This window comes from Cetorhinus maximus, chromosome 28 (genome assembly GCF_964194155.1).
Source record: "Cetorhinus maximus chromosome 28, sCetMax3.hap1.1, whole genome shotgun sequence".
In the NCBI taxonomy this organism is placed as follows: Eukaryota; Metazoa; Chordata; class Chondrichthyes; order Lamniformes; family Cetorhinidae; genus Cetorhinus; species Cetorhinus maximus.
This window is the reverse complement of record NC_135906.1, coordinates 168,194-177,617: the sequence shown is the minus strand read 5'-3', so window position 1 is coordinate 177,617 and position 9,424 is coordinate 168,194. Positions and strand designations below refer to the sequence as shown.

At 49.2% G+C, this 9,424-nt stretch overlaps 1 pseudogene; it reads left to right on the top strand.

The window, feature by feature from the left end:
• The first annotated feature begins 6,441 nt into the window (after window positions 1-6,441).
• On the top strand, window positions 6,442-6,617 carry LOC144669234 (U2 spliceosomal RNA; annotated as a pseudogene).
• The last annotated feature ends 2,807 nt before the right edge of the window (window positions 6,618-9,424 follow it).

Here is a 9,424-nt window from a genome sequence, read left to right as displayed (position 1 = left end):
ACCTCAGCCACGGGTGGGATGAGGTTTTATCAAGTGTTTTAAAAGTCTTTGAGAAGAGCAAAAAAGTTTTTTGAGAAACACCTCATCTCTAGTAATTCCTGAGACAACAATGTTATAAGAACATTTAACAGCTTTTCTAACAGCAGGGTAGCACCTTCCAAACCTGCAACTTCTACCTCCTAGATGGACAAGGGCGGCAGATGCATGGGGACACCACCATCTGCAAGTTCCCCTTCAAGCCACACACCATCCTGACTGGGAAATATATCACTGTTCCTTCACTATTACTGGGTCAAAAGCCTGGAACTCCCTCCCTAACAGCACTGTGGATGCACAGGAACTCCAGCGGTTCAAGAAGGCAGCTCACCACCACCTTCTCAAGGACAATTAGGGATGGACAATAAATGCTGGCCTAGCCAGTGATGGCCACTTCCTGTGAAAGAATAAACAAAGGAGTGAGTCTCAGCCATTCATCACTCTATTCCTTTTTGCAATTAGAATCGTTCACAGACAGCTCATGATCAGGAGATGCAGGATGAGCTGAGCTGTGCAGAGTTTTAGAGATACTGACCCAAGCTTTCTGGCAGTATGCTTCAGCATCTCATTGGAAACATGAACAGTTTTGTTCTAAAGGGCAACAAACAAATGTAACTGAGAAAACTGTAACTTCCACTGTTTTAAAGACTTGAGAAATTTAGGAGGAGAAGGAGGGATAATGTATCACAACTACAACCAGTATATTTACCGACTGCCCTGAACATAATAAAAAATAATTGCATGGCCTGGCAGTAAGCTATATGTTAAAAACAGATTACTGTCAGCATTACAATCAGAAAGTTAGCTCAATGTATTTTGGAGATTAGAGCAATAACTGAGACTTGGTTTTGGTCTGGTGGGAAAACCAGAGGGGCTACCCTGCATAGGACTGGACTTCCAATTGCAATGGATCCCAAATAAAAGTCGGGAAATTTTCTTATAACTGTACGGGGCATTGGTGTGATCACACCTAGAATACGGTGTACAGTTTTGATCTCCTTATTTAAGGATGGATACACTTGCATTGAGGTCGTTCAGAGAAGTTCATTTGTTGATTCCTAGGATGAGGAAAGATTGAGCAGGTTGGGATTCTACTCATTAGAATTCAGAAGAATGAGAGTTGACCTTATTGAAACATATAAAATTCTGAAGGGGCTTGACAGTGTGGAGGCTGAGAGGATGTTTTCCTGTGGGAAATGTACAATTAGGAATCACAGGTTCAAAATAAGGGGTCTCCCATTTAAAATGGAGATGAGCAGGCTCCTCTCTTAGGGATGTTAATCTTTGGAGATCTCTACCCCAATGAGCAGGGGAGGTTTGGTCATTGAACATATTTAAGGCTGAGTTACAGATTTTTGATCTACAAGGTAATCAATGGTTAATGGAAGCAGGCGGAAAAGTGGAGTTAAGGCCATGATTTTACTAAATGGTAGAGCAGGCTTGAGGGACCAAATGGCCTACTCTTGCTTCTATTTCTTATGTTCTTATGGGCTGAATTATACATGGGGTCATATTGCTCATGCCCCGCCACTGCTGGTTCACAAGTTTGTCAGCAGTTTGCTGACATTAAAAAGGGTTGCCCCACAATGATGATTTGCTGGGGGCAGCCTTAACGAGGTGAGAATGGAACTTCTGCTGCTGGTCAATCTGATTACAATTAGGCAGAGACAACATGGTTTTGTGAAAGGGATATTATGTTTGACTAATTTATGAGAGTTCTTTGACCAGTAATGTGGATTAGGGGAACCTGTAAATGTGATATATTTTGATGTGGCACCCTATCAAATGCTTTTTGGAAATCCAAGGTCGGACTACTTCACTTTCCAGCCTAATGAAGAATTCTGTTATGTTATACTCACTGTTCCCTAAAGGACCCTGTACAACAAGGTTATTAATTGCCCCCTTCTCATTGCACAATACCAAATCTAGGGCCTGTTCCCTAGTTGGGTCCTCGACATGCTGGCCTAAAACACCATCTCGTACACACTCCAGAAATTCACCCGTCACAGTATTATTGCTAATCCACAGGCGGGATGAGGCTTCATGAAGTGTTTAAAAATTGAGTAAAAATTTTTTAAAAAATTCATTGATATGCCCCAACTCATGTGACACATGAGGGGACAGGTTTTAAAATGTTTTAATTTCTTTATTTACATGTTTAAAACTTAAATTAATCTCCCTCAGGCAGCTCTGTGCCTTGGAGATTTCTGCGCTCTTTCGCACACATCTGGCTCATTCCTCACTCCTGCGTGGTGGTGATTCCCCGAGCCATCTTACACTTTATCTGGAGGTTGGAAAGGTATCAGGTTTGCAGGGACACAATGTACAAACCTCTATATAAAGGGGGAACAACGTGCCCAACATCACCCTCATCCTGATGGCCACCTTTGTGTGTGGCTGCATCAAGCTGGGTGCAGACCCTCGGTACGCAAACACTAAGTGTCACTACGTGCTGAGGGTCTACCTGTCCCCGGTGTTGCGAAGGATAGGTCTGACCACGCTGCCGCGGAACGCTCCAAGTAGTGGGACCGTGCCGTACCAGGAAGCCGAGAACAGCAACACCCCAGAGGGGGTGAGTTTTGGAGAAGCTTCTCCGGCAAAGGTCATCTTAAAACCCGCTCTCTACGCGAACCCCCAGATGCCACCTGAGCAGAACACTGCCAAGGAGAACTACCTCAGCCCATCCAAAGTGAAGCAATTTGAGCTCACAATGGGTATGAAGGAGCAGACTAAAGGTCTGGGACTCTCAGAGACAACGGGTTTGGTAGGAGAATAAACGGCTTAAAATGGGTTTAAAGATTGTATCCATAAATGTGCGTAGCATTAAATCTACTACGCGATGTGTTGCGACCTTGGACTACTTTACCAAGGTCAAAGCTGACCTGTTGTTTCTGCAGGAGTGTGCGATACCGCACCTCAGCTCCTACAGGCAATGGTCACGATGGTGGTCCCATGGGCCATCGATCTGGTCGGACGGAAACGGCTCTCGTTCCTCCGGCCTGGGTATACTGCTGCGGGGAGGCAACTTCACCGTCTCCGAGGTTAAGGAGGTGGTGGGCGGGCGCCTCCTCGTAGCAGACGTAATGTACAAGAATGCTCCACTCCGGTTAATTAACGTGTATGGCCCGGCACAAGGGGCTGAGCGGCTGGAGGTTTTTCAGCAGCTCCCACTGCTGCTGGCGACCTCCAGGCCGGTCATTCTGGGCGGTGACTTTAACTGCATCATCGATGCAGCTGGACGATCCAGCAGGGCCGACAGCAGATTGGACGCTACGTCCAGATCCCTGATGGAAACAGTTAAGGTTGCCAAGCTGCACGATGTCTTCAGCAACCCTGCAGACGGAGCGCAGCGTAGATACACCTGGTCGCGGCCAGACGGGTCCATTCGTTCCAGGATAGACTTCCTGTTTGTGTCCCGTGCATTCACAGTCAGATCCACCGAGGTCAAGCCGGTGTTTTACTCTGACCACTGCCTCCTACTGGTGGACTGCCACTTGGAGAAGGACCTGAGGGTGGGCAGGGGGGCATGGAAGCTAAATGTGCAACTGCTGACCCCAGAGAACATTGAGGAGCTCAAGAGGGATTACAAAGGTTGGAGAACCGTGAAACCCCTCTTTGAGTCCCTGACACACTGGTGGGAAGCGATCAAGGGAAACATCTAGAGGTTTTTCATCCTCAAAGGCACCCAGAAAGCTAGAAAGGAACAGAGGGAAGTGTCCCGACTCCAGAAAAACATGCAAAATCTGCTCCGGCTGCAGTCGATGGGGGTCGATGTCAAGGAGGAACTCCAAGAGGTGAAGAGCCAGCAAGCCTCGCACTTTGCCTCGGAGGCCTCCAAGATCATCTTCCGTTCCAGAGTCCGTTCTGTGGAGCAGGATGAGACGTGCTCACGTTTCTTCTTCAAAAAGGTACACAGAGAGAGCTCTGTGATCAGCAGCCTGAAGGAAGAAGACGGCTCAGTAAAGTCATCACGGTCCGACATTTTGAGGATCAGCAAATCCGTTTATGCCGGATTGTATGACGTGAAGCCCACGGACAGCACGGCCTCCCAGTCCTTCCTGTCCTCTACCACGGAGGTCTTAGACGACAGTACGCGGGAGAGCCTGGACAAACCGCTAACTCCTGATGAACTGACTAAGGCCCTTGAGTCCTTCGAGAGGAGTAAAACTCCCGGAAGCGACGGCTTGCCGGCGGAGTTGTATTCGGCTCTGTTGGACTTGATCGGCCCAGACCTGCTAGGGGTGTACGAGAGTATGCTCCTGGCCGGTAGTATGTCAGAATCCATGAGGAAAGGCATCATCACCCTCATCTACAAGCACAAGGGGGGAAGGGAGGAAATTAGAAATTGGCGACCCATTTCACTGTTGAATGTGGACTATAAGACTCTGTCCAAGGTCATCGCCAATCGGGTCAAATCCGCTCTGGAATTGGTGATCCACCCTGACCAGACCTGCACTGTGCCAGGCAGGAAGATCTCTGACAGCCTGGCGCTGCTCAGGGATACGATTGCCTATGTACAGGACAGGGGTGTGGATACCTACCTCATCAGCTTGGATCAGGAGAAGGCCTTTGACAGAATATCGCACACCTACATGGTGGATGTGCTCTCCAAAATGGGGTTTGGGGAGGGAATTCGAAATTGGATCCAACTGCTCTACACTAACATCAGTAGCGCAGTCTCAATCAATGGGTGGGAAACAGATAGCTTTCCGATTAAATCTGAGGTCAGGCAGGGCTGTCCTCTCTCGCCTGTTCTCTTCGTGTGTTGCATAGAACCCTTTGCCGAGTCCATCAGGAAGGATCCGGGCATAAGAGGAGTGATGATCCCAGGCAGTGGAGGCACTCAGGTCAAAGCCTCCCTGTACATGGACGATGTCGCCGTCTTCTGCTCGGATCCACTGTCGGTGCGCAGACTGATCCACATCTGCGACCAGTTCGAACTGGCCTCGGGAGCCAAGGTAAATCATGGGAAGAGCGAGGCCTTGTTCTTTGGGAACTGGGCTGACCGATCCTTTGTCCCCTTCACCGTCAGGGCAGACGGCCTGAAGGTGCTGGGGATATGGTTCGGAGGGACCAGGGCATGCGTTAGAAACTGGAAGGAGCGAGTGTCTATGGTGAAAAGGAAACTGGGCATGTGGGAGCGACGCTCCCTCTCCATTGCGGGTAAGAACCTGGTCATCAGGTGTGAGGCACTCTCGCTGTTGCTGTACGTGGCGCAGGTCTGGCCCATTCCAGACTCCTGCGCGATGGCGATCACTCGAGCCATCTTCCGCTTTATCTGGAGGTCAAAAATGGATCGTGTCCGCAGGGACGCGATGTACAAGCCTCTAGATAAAGGGGGGAAAAACGTGCCCAACATCGCCCTCATACTGATGGCCACCTTTGTGTGTGGCTGCATCAAGCGGTGCGTAGACCGTCAGTACGCAAACACCAAGTGTCACTACATGCTGAGGTTCTACCTGTCCCCGGTGTTGCGAAGGATGGGTCTGGCCACGCTGCCGCGGAACGCTCCAAGTAGTTGGACCGTGCCATACCACCTGTCCCTCGTTGAAAAATTTATGCAGAAAAACACCTTTGACCACAAGTCCATCAGGCAGTGGTCAGCACGTAACTTCTTAGAGGCCCTGAGGGAAAAGGAGAGGGTGGATCCTGTGGGATGGTTCCCCGAGCAGACTGTCAAAGTCATTTGGCAGAATGCCTCATCGCCAGAACTTTCCAACAAGTACCAAGACGTGGCTTGGCTGGTGGTGAGAAAGGCCCTCCCCGTCAGATCCTTCCTACATGCCAGGAGTCTCACCCCCTCTGCACGTTGCCCTCGAGGTGGCTGTGGTGGGGAAGAGACCGCTGTTCACCTCCTGGTGGATTGTGCCTTTGCAAAGAAGGTCATGAGAGAGATGCAGTGGTTGCTGTCGAGGTTCATCCCGAGCAGTTCTGTGACACAGGACTCTGTGCTCTACGGGCTGTTCCCAGGGACACACACCGAGACAAAAATCAACTGCAGTTGGAGGATCATCAACTCGGTGAAAGACGCGCTTTGGTCTGCCCGAAACTTGTTGGTCTTCCAGCACAAAGAGTTGTCCCCGACCGAGTGTTGCGGACTGGAACAATCCAAAGTCCAGGACTACGTGCTGAGGGATGCACTAAAGCTTGGGGCAGCTGCCGCAAAGGCGCAATGGGGAAGGGTCGCTGTCTAAGACCTTTCTGCCACAGTGCACCGAGGGACTGGGAACTGTTTAAATCCCCTCGGGCTGTACAGCTCAAAATGAAAGGCTGTAAATGATTGTAATATTGTTTGTACTGATGCACCTGGTGATACATTTTGTAAAAGTTGAACTGGATTGTACCCTTGTAATGGTGTTTTTGGAATGGTTTGGAATGTGATTGAAGATATTTTATGAATAAAGTATATTTTTGCAAAAAAAAAAGTATCTGTTCTTATCAGTTTAATATCTGATACGTCCCTTATCTGGGGACCATATATTAAATTGATTTTTGGAGCAGGGAGATGGAATAGGGGCTTGCTCCGTCCACTCCACGCATCGACCCGGTATTGCAGTATCTCTGGGAACGGTGCACCCCCTCCCTTTCCAGCGGATTTTCAATACAAAAAATAGTTTTCTTACAAACATTTGCTTTCTTTAATTTTCAACGTGTTCATGTTCTAAAACACAACTTTCTTTCTTTCTTTCTCTCTCTCACTCACCCACCCGCCCGCCCGCAGCAGCTACTCACAAAAAACACGCACACTCAACCTACACTCACAGACAGCACTCTCATCTCACAAACACTCTACCTCACTCTTACAAAAACATCTTTCACTTGCAAATACACCTCTCAAACACTCTCTCAGCTGCACCTTTCGCCTCACGACATTTTAAGCCAGCTCTCTGCTGCTGCTGCTGCTGCTGCTGACACAGCAACAATCCGCAGGGACGCGATGTACAAGCCTCTAGACAAAGGGGGAAAAAACGTGCTCAACATCGCCCTCCTACTGATGGGCCACCTTTGTGTGTGGCTGCATCAAGCGGTGCGTAGACCCTCAGTACGCAAACACCAAGTGTCACTACGTGCTGAGGTTCTACCTGTCCCCGGTGTTGCGAAGGATGGGTCTGGCCACGCTGCCGCGGAATGCTCCAAGTAGTTGGTGCCGTACCACCTGTCCCTGGTGGAAAAATTTATGCAGAAAAACACCTTTGACCACAAGTCCATCAGGCAGTGGTCAGCACGTAACGTCCTAGAGGCCCTGAGGGAAAAGGAGAGGGTGGACCCTGTGGGATGGTTCCCCGAGCAGACTGTCAAGGTCATTTAGCAGAATGCCTCATCGCCAGAACTTTCCAACAAGCACCAAGATGTAGCTTGGCTGGTGGTGAGAAAGGCCCTCCCCGTCAGATCCTTCCTACACGCCAGCAGTCTCACCCCCTCTGCATGTTGCCCTCGAGGTGGCTGTGGTGGGGAAGAGACCGTTGTTCACCTCCTGGTGGATTGTGCCTTTGCAAAGAAGGTCTGGGGAGAGGTGCAGTGGTTTCTGTCGAGGTTCATCCTGAGCAGTTCTGTGACACAGGACTCTGTGCTCTACGGGCTGTTCCCAGGGACACACACCAAGACAAACATCAACTACACGGGAGGATCATTAACTCGGTGAAGGACGCTCTTTGGGGCTGGGAAGTGTATAGACCCCTCGGGCTGTCCAGCTCACAATGAATGTCTGCATTGAATACTCATTGTATTCTAATTGTATTGAAGCACCTCAGAGAGCAACATGTTGTTTGTTGATAACTCCAATCCCATTGTCTGATTGTCTGTAATGACCAGATTGAAATGGTTGTAATATTCATTGATCGTATTGAAGCAACTCGTGATGCATGTGTAAAAGTTAATTCTGATTGTACTTTTTGTGATGGCGATTTAGAAATGTTTTGTAATGTTCGTCCAGATATTTTATGAATGAAATATATTTTTCCAAAAAAAAGGAAAGCAATTCGGAGAGTACACCATATGTGTATAACATTCCCCATTGCTTTCTCAACACTAATGGATTGTGAAGAGAGGGATGGGTCAGAAATTCCACTGAGCAGCGTTTACTCCCAGCTACAGAAATGAAATTAAGTTCAGTCTTTAACAGCGAGGTGCTATTGGGAGGTAACAAGGGGAGACTGTCTGATTCTGTTGTTGAATTTCATTTTGATCAAACATTTCTTCAACTCTCTGCTGAGGAATTCCAAGTTGGAGATTGCCTGTGAGATGTCAAATGGCCTCCTGCTTCCTTGCACCATTATATAATTGTACGGACAGAATGTTGGTCCAATTCCCTCTGAGCTGGGAGAGGATCAAACCCAGATCCCGGTTATTATAAACCCCACAGCCCAACCAACTGAACAAGCCTGTCCTTTACTCTCTCTTTCTCACAGCCTCGGCTCCTCACTTTTTCTATGTTTCCAGCCTGTTCTGTTCCTCTGACCTTCATTCCTGACCTTCTATTGACCACGGCCGACTCACTGTCCCTCTCACTCCCACCGTCTCTCCGCCCCTTCACCCACTTCCAAACCCCTTGCTTGAATAGCCCCTTACAGAGCTCAGCTGGGAGGGGGTTAGACTGAAAATCGAAAGGTCCCGAGCTCATTCCGGACTTTTCTCCTTTCCTTTGTGTCACCATTTGGGTTCGATTCTCGAGCTGCCTGATTTACTCTGAAAGTATTTCCCCAGCGCTGAAGATTGGACTGGAATAGAGAGACATTAAGGGTGGGAAATATTTCCATTTTCTCTATTTAACTGAGTCTCTATCTCCTTCTGTCCTTTTCTCTGGTTTTTCCCTCTCTCGGGGTGGGATGGATATTTGATTTGCTGCATTTGTCCTAAACGGAAACCTTTTCCACATCTCGGACGGTCAGACACACTGGGCGGAATTTAATAGGCGAAGCCTGGGTCCCGTTGGTGGGAGTGGGAGTGAGGCCAATTCCGTTTGCGTGTCGAGAGCCGGCGTGGACACCAGACCAATTAAAATGTAAAGAGCCAGCGGTGGGCACGTGGGGCAGGTGTGATCACACGGTGGGCACGTGGGGCAGGTGTGATCACACGGTGGGCACGTGGGGCAGATGTGATCACACGGTGGGCACATGGGGCAAGGTGTGATCAAACCTGGGGCAGGTGTGATCACATGGTGGGCACGTGGGGCATTTACCTGCCCTCCCTCAAGCTGCACCTGCCCTCCATCAAGCTTCAATTGCCCTCTCTGAGTTTGGATCTTCCCTGTGGGGTACAACTGCCACCCAGGACCCGATGACATCTGACAGGATGGACCCAAACAAGACATTTGCTCTCCTCCCAATTCTTCACCCCTACTCACACCGTCCAACCCCCAAGTGTCTTTCTGTTGCTCCTGTTGATACCC